Here is a 10586-nt window from a genome sequence, read left to right on the forward strand (position 1 = left end):
ATGTATAGACAAAGACTATTCACCGTAAAAGAAGTAGAATCCGAATAACTAGAATGATTTACCCCTCACCTGCATGTCAAGATCCAGCCAAGGGGAGACCGAAAAAGAGGTCTTAGAATACCGATCGGTGTCCGATTTCACCGAGACAACATAAAAATCGAAGGAACAGTTCATCTCGTAGGTGGCTATCTCAGAGAGATACTGATCTTATGGAGGGTACTGTTTTTTTTTAATCGAGAGTGAGAGAGCAAGGTGTTGCAGAAGATTAAATTCAAAATTAAATTAAATATATATAAGATCATTAAAATGTTAATGTCATCATCTATGTTAAGTGTCATCATATGCATTGTAGTAAGTGTTTCTCAACCTCCTAAAATCATGCCACGAATATATCTTTATTTTTTTTTTATATAATTTTTTTTTATTATTATTTGTATAAAATAATATGTAATTAAATTATAAAATACCGCTCTCATTCACGTGTATATGGTTAAGATAATTGGGAAAAACATTATTTTGATCCTCTTAATTGATAGCTTTTATAAGACGTACCCACAAATTTTAATTTACACCTAAAAATATTAAATTAAACCCAATAATATACTTAAATTCAAATTGTAGTTAACACTCTAAAAGATGTATATTATAATCTAGTTCAAAAACATATAGATTCGAAATTTTTAAACACGGATGTTACAACGATAAGGTTTCGTGACTTCAAAATTAAAATAAAAATATTATTAGATGAATATAGAACATAATCGTTTAATTAACGAGCTGAGAAACCCTAGGGAGTTTTTTATGGAGCTAGTGATTATTACTTAATTATTACTTGATTATTACGATAAGGTTTCATGACTTCAAATAAAAGTTAAAAAAACTATATTATTATATGGATATCGTGATTATTACTTAATTATTCACGTTATGGTACGTTATTTAAGCCTACGCAAGGCAATAAAACCTTTTTTTTATATAGAAGGCAATAAAACCTTAATTGCACATGAAATAAAGAAAATATTATTAAAACAAAAGGAATTAAAAAGTCACTTTAGATAAATCGGTGTAAGCATAAACAAAAATAGCTGATTGTCCTGATGGTATAGTGACTCCCCTTGAATCTTAATATAACATCTGGGCTCTTAATGTAAATAAATAAAAATTAAGGGTAAAAAAAAAAATAATATAAAGAGAGGACAGCTCCTACACCTCACTTTCCTCCCCATTTTATCATTTCCCATTTCTCTTCCACTCACCATTCTTCTAGCTCTTTCTTTCCTCTCTTCCATCACCACCATCATATTTCATCCTTATCTCCATCAATCTTCCTCACAATCAGTTTATTCTTCACTTTGCACTTACTAATTCCTCCCAAACAAGCCAAAACATCTATCAATTTCTGAAATTTAGAGCTAAATTTCAAGTTTTGGGTATTATGGATTTCAACCTTCAAAGGCTCGATTCGGACAAACCGTAAGGAGTTAAGCTACAAAACCACCACCATTGAACTCGTGTCGGCGAGGAGAGTTTCCAGCAGTCACCGGATTCACGCCGGCGACACCCCGGCGACCGGCGAGTTTCTCCGGCGAAGGTATTTCCGGCCGAAATTATTTTTACCACACTCTATATATTATTTTGAGAAAGATTAATTCTTGACTTTTTGTCAGATTCTCAACAGATTAATTACTATGAATTTTTCAAGTTTAGAGCTTAGGAATTTAACATAGAAATTCACATTTAGGTAAGCTTTGGACTAGATGAAGTTAGATATTATATGAGGTTAAGAAAATTAGGAGCATAAGCATATATTGTAGCATTTTTGTGGTGAATTAGAATTATTAAATACATAAAGTTGATTGTGGTTATTCTAGGTGAGAATCTAGCACCTATGGAGACATAATAAGGTGCTTGTAAGGTTAAAGGAAGTGGTTCTTTTTGGACAATAAGGTGAGTGGGTAATTATATAACAATGTTGTTTTCATTATATTTATAGTATGTCTTTCTAATTATGCTAAATAAAATGTTTCAAGCAAAGTATATTGTGATAAATAAAATTGGGAACAATTCATGGTAGTTTGTGTTTTAATTACATATATATGTATATCTATTGTGTATGTAGATATATGCTATGAGTTTGGTGTTGGATTTTGAAATGTATTTGATGAGGAAGCTGGATATATGACATTATACACTCAAATTATGGGCCTTTAGATCATGCCTTTGATGACGGGTATTCCATAGTGTTGATGGATATTGGCTCTGCGCATGCGTATGACAGAATTGATTGATGAGATATGAAATACCGGGATCCCACCCACTTGTTCAGTTATGAGATACGTGAAATATGTATATTTCACGTGGATGGTTTATGGTTGCTTCCGGGGGCTGGTTTGTCATCCCTCCGTGGTTCGCCCCTTGAAGTTGATCTTTAGGATACGTATTTGGGTGTATGATGATATTTTGAGATGATAATGTTTTGATATGATATATTTATTTTTATGACATAAATTATTCAGAAAACGAGACATCTTAGAAAAGTTGTTTGAATCGTTTTTACAAACTTTATTATCCAGCTATGATTTTTAACATGTACACATTATGTATGAAAAACATGTATTGTTCCCCCTTTGTTATATATTTATCCATTCACTGAGTATGTGTTATACTCACCCCTCTTATTTAAACATTTCAGATAAGCTGATAAGAGGTAGCTAGAACATAGCAGATAGCTGTTTTTGGATCTTCAGTAAGTCATAGAAGAGGTTGGGCCAACTTAGATTTCTCTTTTGTTGAGGATTACCTCCAATTTTGCGTTTGTACTTATTAACATGAAATGATAGTTGTATTGTTACTAGAGGGAGATGATATTTTGGACATAAGAATATATTGTGTGATTGTTGTTGAAGAGGATGGTATTAGATATATATATATATATATATATGGGTAGCTTGGTGACTTCTTTTGGCAGGTATAAAAAAAAATTGGGTATTCATATTCTAGAGGAAATGCTGCCGGATTTTAGGTTGATTTTGTATAGTAAATTTTAGAGTTCGGGCGTGACACTTAAGGTCACGTGTTCGATTCCCCTTTTCAGCAAATTTTATAAATTTTTATTTTAATTAAATTTGAACAACCATAATGTCAAAATGTATGCAACTTTTTCCATATGCCGAAATAATAAATAATAATAGAAAAAAAAAGATTTGAACATTAATTGCAATTGAAACAATCTAATATATTTGTGAGTGTACGTATGAAGGTTTTCCTTGTTATATACCGCGCTATTTATGAATGTCATTAATGTGGCGTTAAAATAAATGAATTGCTAATTTAATATGGTAAGCATTCGCCAATTAGAAGACGCCTTCATATGTGTTTTAGTTTTCCAGTTATAAATATAAATGCGATCCATGTTGCATTAAATGTATTTCTGAAATCCAAGCAGTATATTTTTATATATAATGTGAATTCAAAATTGAGGTAAGGGAGCAATTATTCACACCAATTAATTTATATTAATAAGTTAAAAAAAACCCTTATGATTTATAAATTGTTATTATAATTATTATGTTAAATAAAATATTATTAAACAAAAGGATTGAGAAAATAATTACAGAACATAATCATTCAAATAACGAGCTGAGAAACCATAATGACTTTTGTATGTAGATCATGATTATTAATTAATTACGTCAGACGGTTTTAGGTTACGATAAGGTTTCGTGACCTCAAAATTAAAATTAAAATATTATTAGATGAATATAGAACATAATCGTTCGAATAACGATCTGAGAAACCATAGGGAGTTTTGTATGGATATCGTGATTATTACTTAATTAGTCAGATCAAGATATGTCAAGCCCGATGGTGTTAGGTTACGATAAGGTTTCATGACCTCAAAATTAAAATAAAAATATTATTAGATGAATATAGAACATAATCGTTTAATTAACGAGCTGAGAAACCATAGGGAGTTTTTTTATGGAGCTAGTGATTATTACTTAATTATTACTTGATTATTATGATAAGGTTTCATGACTTCAAATAAAAGTTAAAAAAACTATATTATTATATGGATATAGAACACAATCGTTCGAATAATGAGCTGAGAAACCCTAGGGACTTTTGTATGTAGATCGTGATTATTACTTAATTATTCAAACAAAGATACGTTAAGTACGACGGTGTTAGGTTACGATAAGGTTTCATGACCTCGATATTAAAAAAATATATTATTAGATAAATGATTAATAAAATAAATATAGAACACAATCGTTCGAATAACGATCTGAGAAACCCTAGGGAGTTTTGTATGGATATCGTGATTATTACTTAATTAGTCAGACCAAGATATGTCAAGCCCGATGGTGTTAGGTTACGATAAGGTTTCATGACCTCAAAATTAAAATAAAAATATTATTAGATGAATATAGAACATAATCGTTTAATTAACGAGCTGAGAAACCATAGGGAGTTTTTTTATGGAGCTAGTGATTATTACTTGATTATTACGATAAGGTTTCATGACTTCAAATAAAAGTTAAAAAAACTATATTATTATATGGATATAGAACACAATCGTTCGAATAATGAGCTGAGAAACCCTAGGGACTTTTGTATGTAGATCGTGATTATTACTTAATTATTCAAACAAAGATACGTTAAGTACGATGGTGTTAGGTTACGATAAGGTTTCATGACCTCGATATTAAAAAAATATATTATTAGATAAATGATTGATAAAATAAATATAGAACACAATCGTTCGAATAACGATCTGAGAAACCCTAGGGAGTTTTGTATGGATATCGTGATTATTACTTAATTAGTCAGACCAAGATATGTCAAGCCCGATGGTGTTAGGTTACGATAAGGTTTCATGACCTCAAAATTAAAATAAAAATATTGTTAGATGAATATAGAACATAATCGTTTAATTAATGAGCTGAGAAACCCTATGGAGTTTTTTTATGGAGATAGTGATTATTACTTAATTATTACTTGATTATTACGATAAGGTTTCATGACTTCAAATAAAAGTTAAAAAAAACTATATTATTATATGGATATAGAACACAATCGTTCGAATAATGAGCTGAGAAACCCTAGGGACTTTTGTATGTAGATCGTGATTATTACTTAATTATTCAAACAAAGATACGTTAAGTACGACGGTATTAGGTTACGATAAGGTTTCATGACCTCGATATTAAAAAAAATATTATTAGATAAATGATTGATAAAATAAATATAGAACACAATCATTCGAATAACGATATGAGAAACCCTAGGGAGTTTTGTATGGATATCGTGATTATTACTTAATTAGTCAGACCAAGATATGTCAAGCCCGATGGTGTTAGGTTACGATAAGGTTTCATGACCTCAAAATTAAAATAAAAATATTATTAGATAAATATAGAACATAATCGTTTAATTAACGAGCTGAGAAACCATAGGGAGTTTTTTATGGAGCTAGTGATTATTACTTAATTATTACTTGATTATTACGATAAGGTTTCATGACTTCAAATAAAAGTTAAAAAAACTATATTATTATATGGATATAGAACACAATCGTTCGAATAATGAGCTGAGAAACCCTAGGGACTTTTGTATGAAGATCGTGATTATTACTTAATTATTCAAACAAAGATACGTTAAGTACGACGGTGTTAGGTTATGATAAGGTTTCATGACCTCGATATTAAAAAAAATATATTATTAGATAAATGATTGATAAAATAAATATAGAACACAATCGTTCGAATAACGATCTGAGAAACCCTAGGGAGTTTTGTATGGATATCGTGATTATTACTTAATTAGTCAGACCAAGATATGTCAAGCCCGATGGTGTTAGGTTACGATAAGGTTTCATGACCTCAAAATTAAAATAAAAATATTGTTAGATGAATATAGAACATAATCGTTTAATTAACGAGCTGAGAAACCCTAGGGAGTTTTTTATGGAGCTAGTGATTATTACTTAATTATTACTTGATTATTACGATAAGGTTTCATGACTTCAAATAAAAGTTTAAAAAAACTATATTATTATATGGATATAGAACACAATCGTTCGAATAATGAGCGGAGAAACCCTAGGGACTTTTGTATGTAGATCGTGATTATTACTTAATTATTCAAACAAAGATACGTTAAGTACGACGGTGTTAGGTTACGATAAGGTTTCATGACCTCGATATTAAAAAAAAATATTATTAGATAAATGATTAATAAAATAAATATAGAACACAATCGTTCGAATAACGATCTGAGAAACCCTAGGGAGTTTTGTATGGATATCGTGATTATTACTTAATTAGTCAGACCAAGATATGTCAAGCCCGATGGTGTTAGGTTACGATAAGGTTTCATGACCTCAAAATAAAAATAAAAATATTGTTAGATGAATATAGAACATAATCGTTTAATTAACGAGCTGAGAAACCATAGGGAGTTTTTTATGGAGCTAGTGATTATTACTTAATTATTACTTGATTATTACGATAAGGTTTCATGATTCAAATAAAAGTTAAAAAAAACTATATTATTATATGGATATCGTTATTATTACTTAATTATTCACGTTATGGTACGTTATTTAAGCCTACGCAAGGCAATAAAACCTTTTTTTAATATAGAAGGCAATAAGACCTTAATTGCACATGAAATAAAGAAAATATTATTAAAACAAAAGGAATTAAAAAGTCGTCTTAGATAAATCGGTGTAAGCATAAATAGAAATAGCTCATTGTCATGATGGTATAGTGACTCCCCTTGAATCTTAAGGTCATGTGTTTGATTCCATTTTTCAGCAAATTTTATAAATTTTTATTTTAATTAAATTTGAACAATCATAATGTCAAAATGTATGCAACTTTTTCCATATGCCGAAATAATAAATATTAATAGAAAAAAAAGATTTGAACATTAATTGCAATTGAAACAATCTCCATATATTTGTGAGTGTACGTATGAAGGTTTTCCTTGTTATATACCGCGCTATTTTTTACGACAGTCATTAATCGTAGATCTGTTGGTATAACACGTCCTCATGAATCCTTGGGTCACTGTTTCGAGTCCCCTTGTTGGCAATTTTTTTCTCCTAAGTTCACTTATATTATTTTACTCTTTAGTATAAGACGTCTTCCTTTATGAATTAATGAACACGTTTCATATGGATGCGTTCTGATTTGCATTTAATGTATTTGTGAAATTAATGCATTCGAATTTTGAAGTAAGGGAGCAATTAATTAATAATAACACCAATTGATTAACAAACCAAGCTAAAAAAACCTAAATAAAATACTACTACTATAATTATGTTTTCCTCCAACTATGCTAGCTCTTTAGCTTAATATTTTTTAGATTTATTTTTTTAACTTTGAATATGAGGAGGGGACAATATACATTTGATTATTTTTTACATTCACAGTGATTAAATTTCAATTAATTTTTTTTTATAAATCATGATACAAAAAATGTTTGATAAATGTAGAATATAGAACACAATCGTTCAATTAACGAGCTGAGAAATCCTAGAGACTTTTGTATTGAGATCATGATTATTACTTAATTATTCACAGAAATATACGTTAAGTACGACGGTGTTAGGTTACGATACGGTTTCATGACCTCAAAATCAAAATAAAATATATATTATTAGATAAATGATTGATAAAATAAATATAGAACACAATCGTCCGAATAACGAGCTGAGAAACCCTAGGGACTTTTGTATGGAGATCATGACTATTACTTAATTATTCACACAAAGATACGTTAAGTACGACGGTGTTAGGTTACGATAAGGTTTCATGACCTCAAAATTAAAAAAAATATATATTATCTTAAACTTAATTCCATTATTTTGTTGTAATTCTGTTTTAGATGTACTCGTGTATCTTATGTTATACTTCTTAAATGCAACCTAGACAATAATTGTTCCCAGTTCAGCTTAATACATACCAATTCTAAGCGTCAGATCACATGTTCGAGTCGCTTGTTTATCAAATCTTTTTTTCCTAATATTATCTTTTAATTTGACCGGACATACTTTTATGAGTGCAGTTTTTTTATGTGGTGCCATAAATATAAATTCGAAGACGCCTTCTTATTGGTAAATGTGAAAATTTATAAAGATGTACTCCATTTATCATAATTGTGAAATTAACCACCAACTTTCAAATACTATTCGATTTTTTGCCTAAATGTAACCAAGAAAAACGAAGAGTCACATTAAAAAAAAGGCTGTAAATAACTCATATATAGGAAGTTGTGCATTTTTTTATTCAATCAATACTTTAGCAATTAAAACTTTCTTATTTTTAAAATAACAAGGAATCAAACCATATACAATACCAAAACATATAGATACATACCTATTCATCCACATAATCCATACATACCTATTTGTAAGAATTCGAAAATGGCTAATGACAAGAAATGGCAAAGTTCAGTTGAAAGGAGGGTGTCACCTTTGAGTAGGCGAATCAAAGCAACAGTTAACCGTAAAAGATGTGATTCTCAAATAGATGGAGTTACTAATGAAGCTGTAAACAACAAACTTCAGACAGAAGTTCCTAGAGTTGTGACATTTTCAGATTTTAATTTAAAACACAAAACACCTCCTAAAGAAATACCTTTATTGGAATACATCTTCTCAAATGCAAGTTCCAGGTATAATTTTAAAACTCTTTTTGCAATTTCTTTTTACATTAATCATTGGAGTTGTTATGGTTTTCTAAAAAAGGTTTAATTTCATCTAATACAGTGAAATTATAGATCAAACCGATATTTGTTCACTAAGTCGGTTTGATTTTCGTTTTTTCGGACCAAATGAAGAATTGGAAGTTGAGGTATTATTTGTAAATAAATATCTAAAATATTGCATACAAGATATGATGCTGATCTTTTTACATATTAACAGGTTGTTACAATGGTGTCATCAATATTGACAGAACATGCAAGGTCAACCTCAAAAAATGGTGGTAAAATAAACTGGTATCTACCAGCAAGAATTATGGTAGGCTTTTTTTATTATTATTTTTATTGTGATACACTTACATGTCATTGTTGGTACCAACCTTTTATATTTCTCCAAACACAGAAAGAGCACTTGCCTCAACATAATCTACCATTGTCCAAATCTTGGGAACGTATGAGATATTTCGAGCGCTACATGGGTCTACTTGACGAGTGCAATGAAGTAAGCACCTACATAGATATAAGTTCAAATTTTGTATATAATTCTTATATAAATTCTAATGTAGAAGACGTCTATCAGATTTATATCCCTATTTTACATAAAAATCACTTCATTCTATCCCGGATTATGATTGACAAGGGAGTAGTAGAAGTTTGGGACTCGTTTGCTCGTCCTGACACACCAATATATCATAAGACATTGATTGTTGGAATTGTAAGTTTTATTTGATTTTTAATACTACTTCAGTTCAAAAAACAATTATTATCTTCTTATGAAATAATGTATATTAATAAATGTAGTTACGCGCGTTAGACATGGGCTTCAAGGAACAACTAAAAAGCAAACCTGCAAATTACAACTTCGCTAGCTTTGCAATTGTCCGTGGAAGAAATGTTCCTAGACAAGCAAATAATTTCGACTGTGGAGTTTTTGTGATTTTATTTATGATCAAGCATTGTCAGGTTGATTCAAGTACTTTTCAGGTAATATTTATAATAGTCATTGAGAATTCATTTTTTTTAAATACACTACACTTTATTAATTCTATTTTTCTTCCGTTTGTTTTGTAGTTCAACTCCAATAAAGAAAGATGTCGAATAGCTTGGTGGATTGCGAAGTCGGACTATAATAAGAGGAAAACCGAACTATTAGAAAAAGCACAATCGTTTATTTAAATTACAATTGTTATTGTGTTTTTTTGTAAGCTATTGTGCATGAATTACAACGTGCGAATTAATTGGTAGTATGTATAATTGGAATCGTTTTGATATATGTTTTTTTTTTACTATTTATTCTTAATGCATCACAAATTGCCGAGTCTTATTTCCCCACTACTTAAATAATTCAATTATGTTAAAATAAATACACTTATTTGAAAATAAAAAATATTTAACATAAACATTGTAACGACTCGCTCCGTTCTTTTTAATATGTTAATTAAATATTAGTGAGACTAATAACATTAATAATTTACCCACATCAATTTGTATGTCTTAATTTAGTTTATTTGCATAAATAGGAGGCAAATTAGAGAAACCGTTCTAAAAAGTCGTCTTTATATAAAAGCACAATTTAACATTTCATATTCTTTTTAAAAATATACGTTCAAATATATATAAATGACTCAAAAAATAAAATGAGATTCAGGGGGTTCGAAACCCCAACCTCTCTCTTGTAATTGAAACAACTCAAACCAACCCATCCAATTCAAATTATTGAAATTGTTCTACATATACTAATATTAGAGGTGTTTTGGGGGGGTTACAATATGTAATTAATGTCGACACAACTGTCCATTAATAACGTTGGGGCTCGCGAAAATTTGAATTTAAAATAAACACAAACGGTAAATTGGATTACTGTAAACATTTTA

General features: G+C 29.5%; 1 long non-coding RNA gene across 1 annotated transcript; it reads left to right on the forward strand.

Moving 5' to 3' along the window:
• The first annotated feature begins 1230 nt into the window (after positions 1-1230).
• On the forward strand, positions 1231-2905 carry LOC136231934 (uncharacterized). The gene is made up of 3 exons (XR_010690192.1): positions 1231-1591; positions 1872-1947; positions 2693-2905. It is a non-coding gene; the product is annotated as an uncharacterized lncRNA (long non-coding RNA).
• Positions 2906-10586: the final 7681 nt, after the last annotated feature.

The sequence above is a fragment of the Euphorbia lathyris genome, chromosome 6, assembly GCF_963576675.1.
Source record: "Euphorbia lathyris chromosome 6, ddEupLath1.1, whole genome shotgun sequence".
NCBI lineage: Eukaryota > Viridiplantae > Streptophyta > Magnoliopsida > Malpighiales > Euphorbiaceae > Euphorbia > Euphorbia lathyris.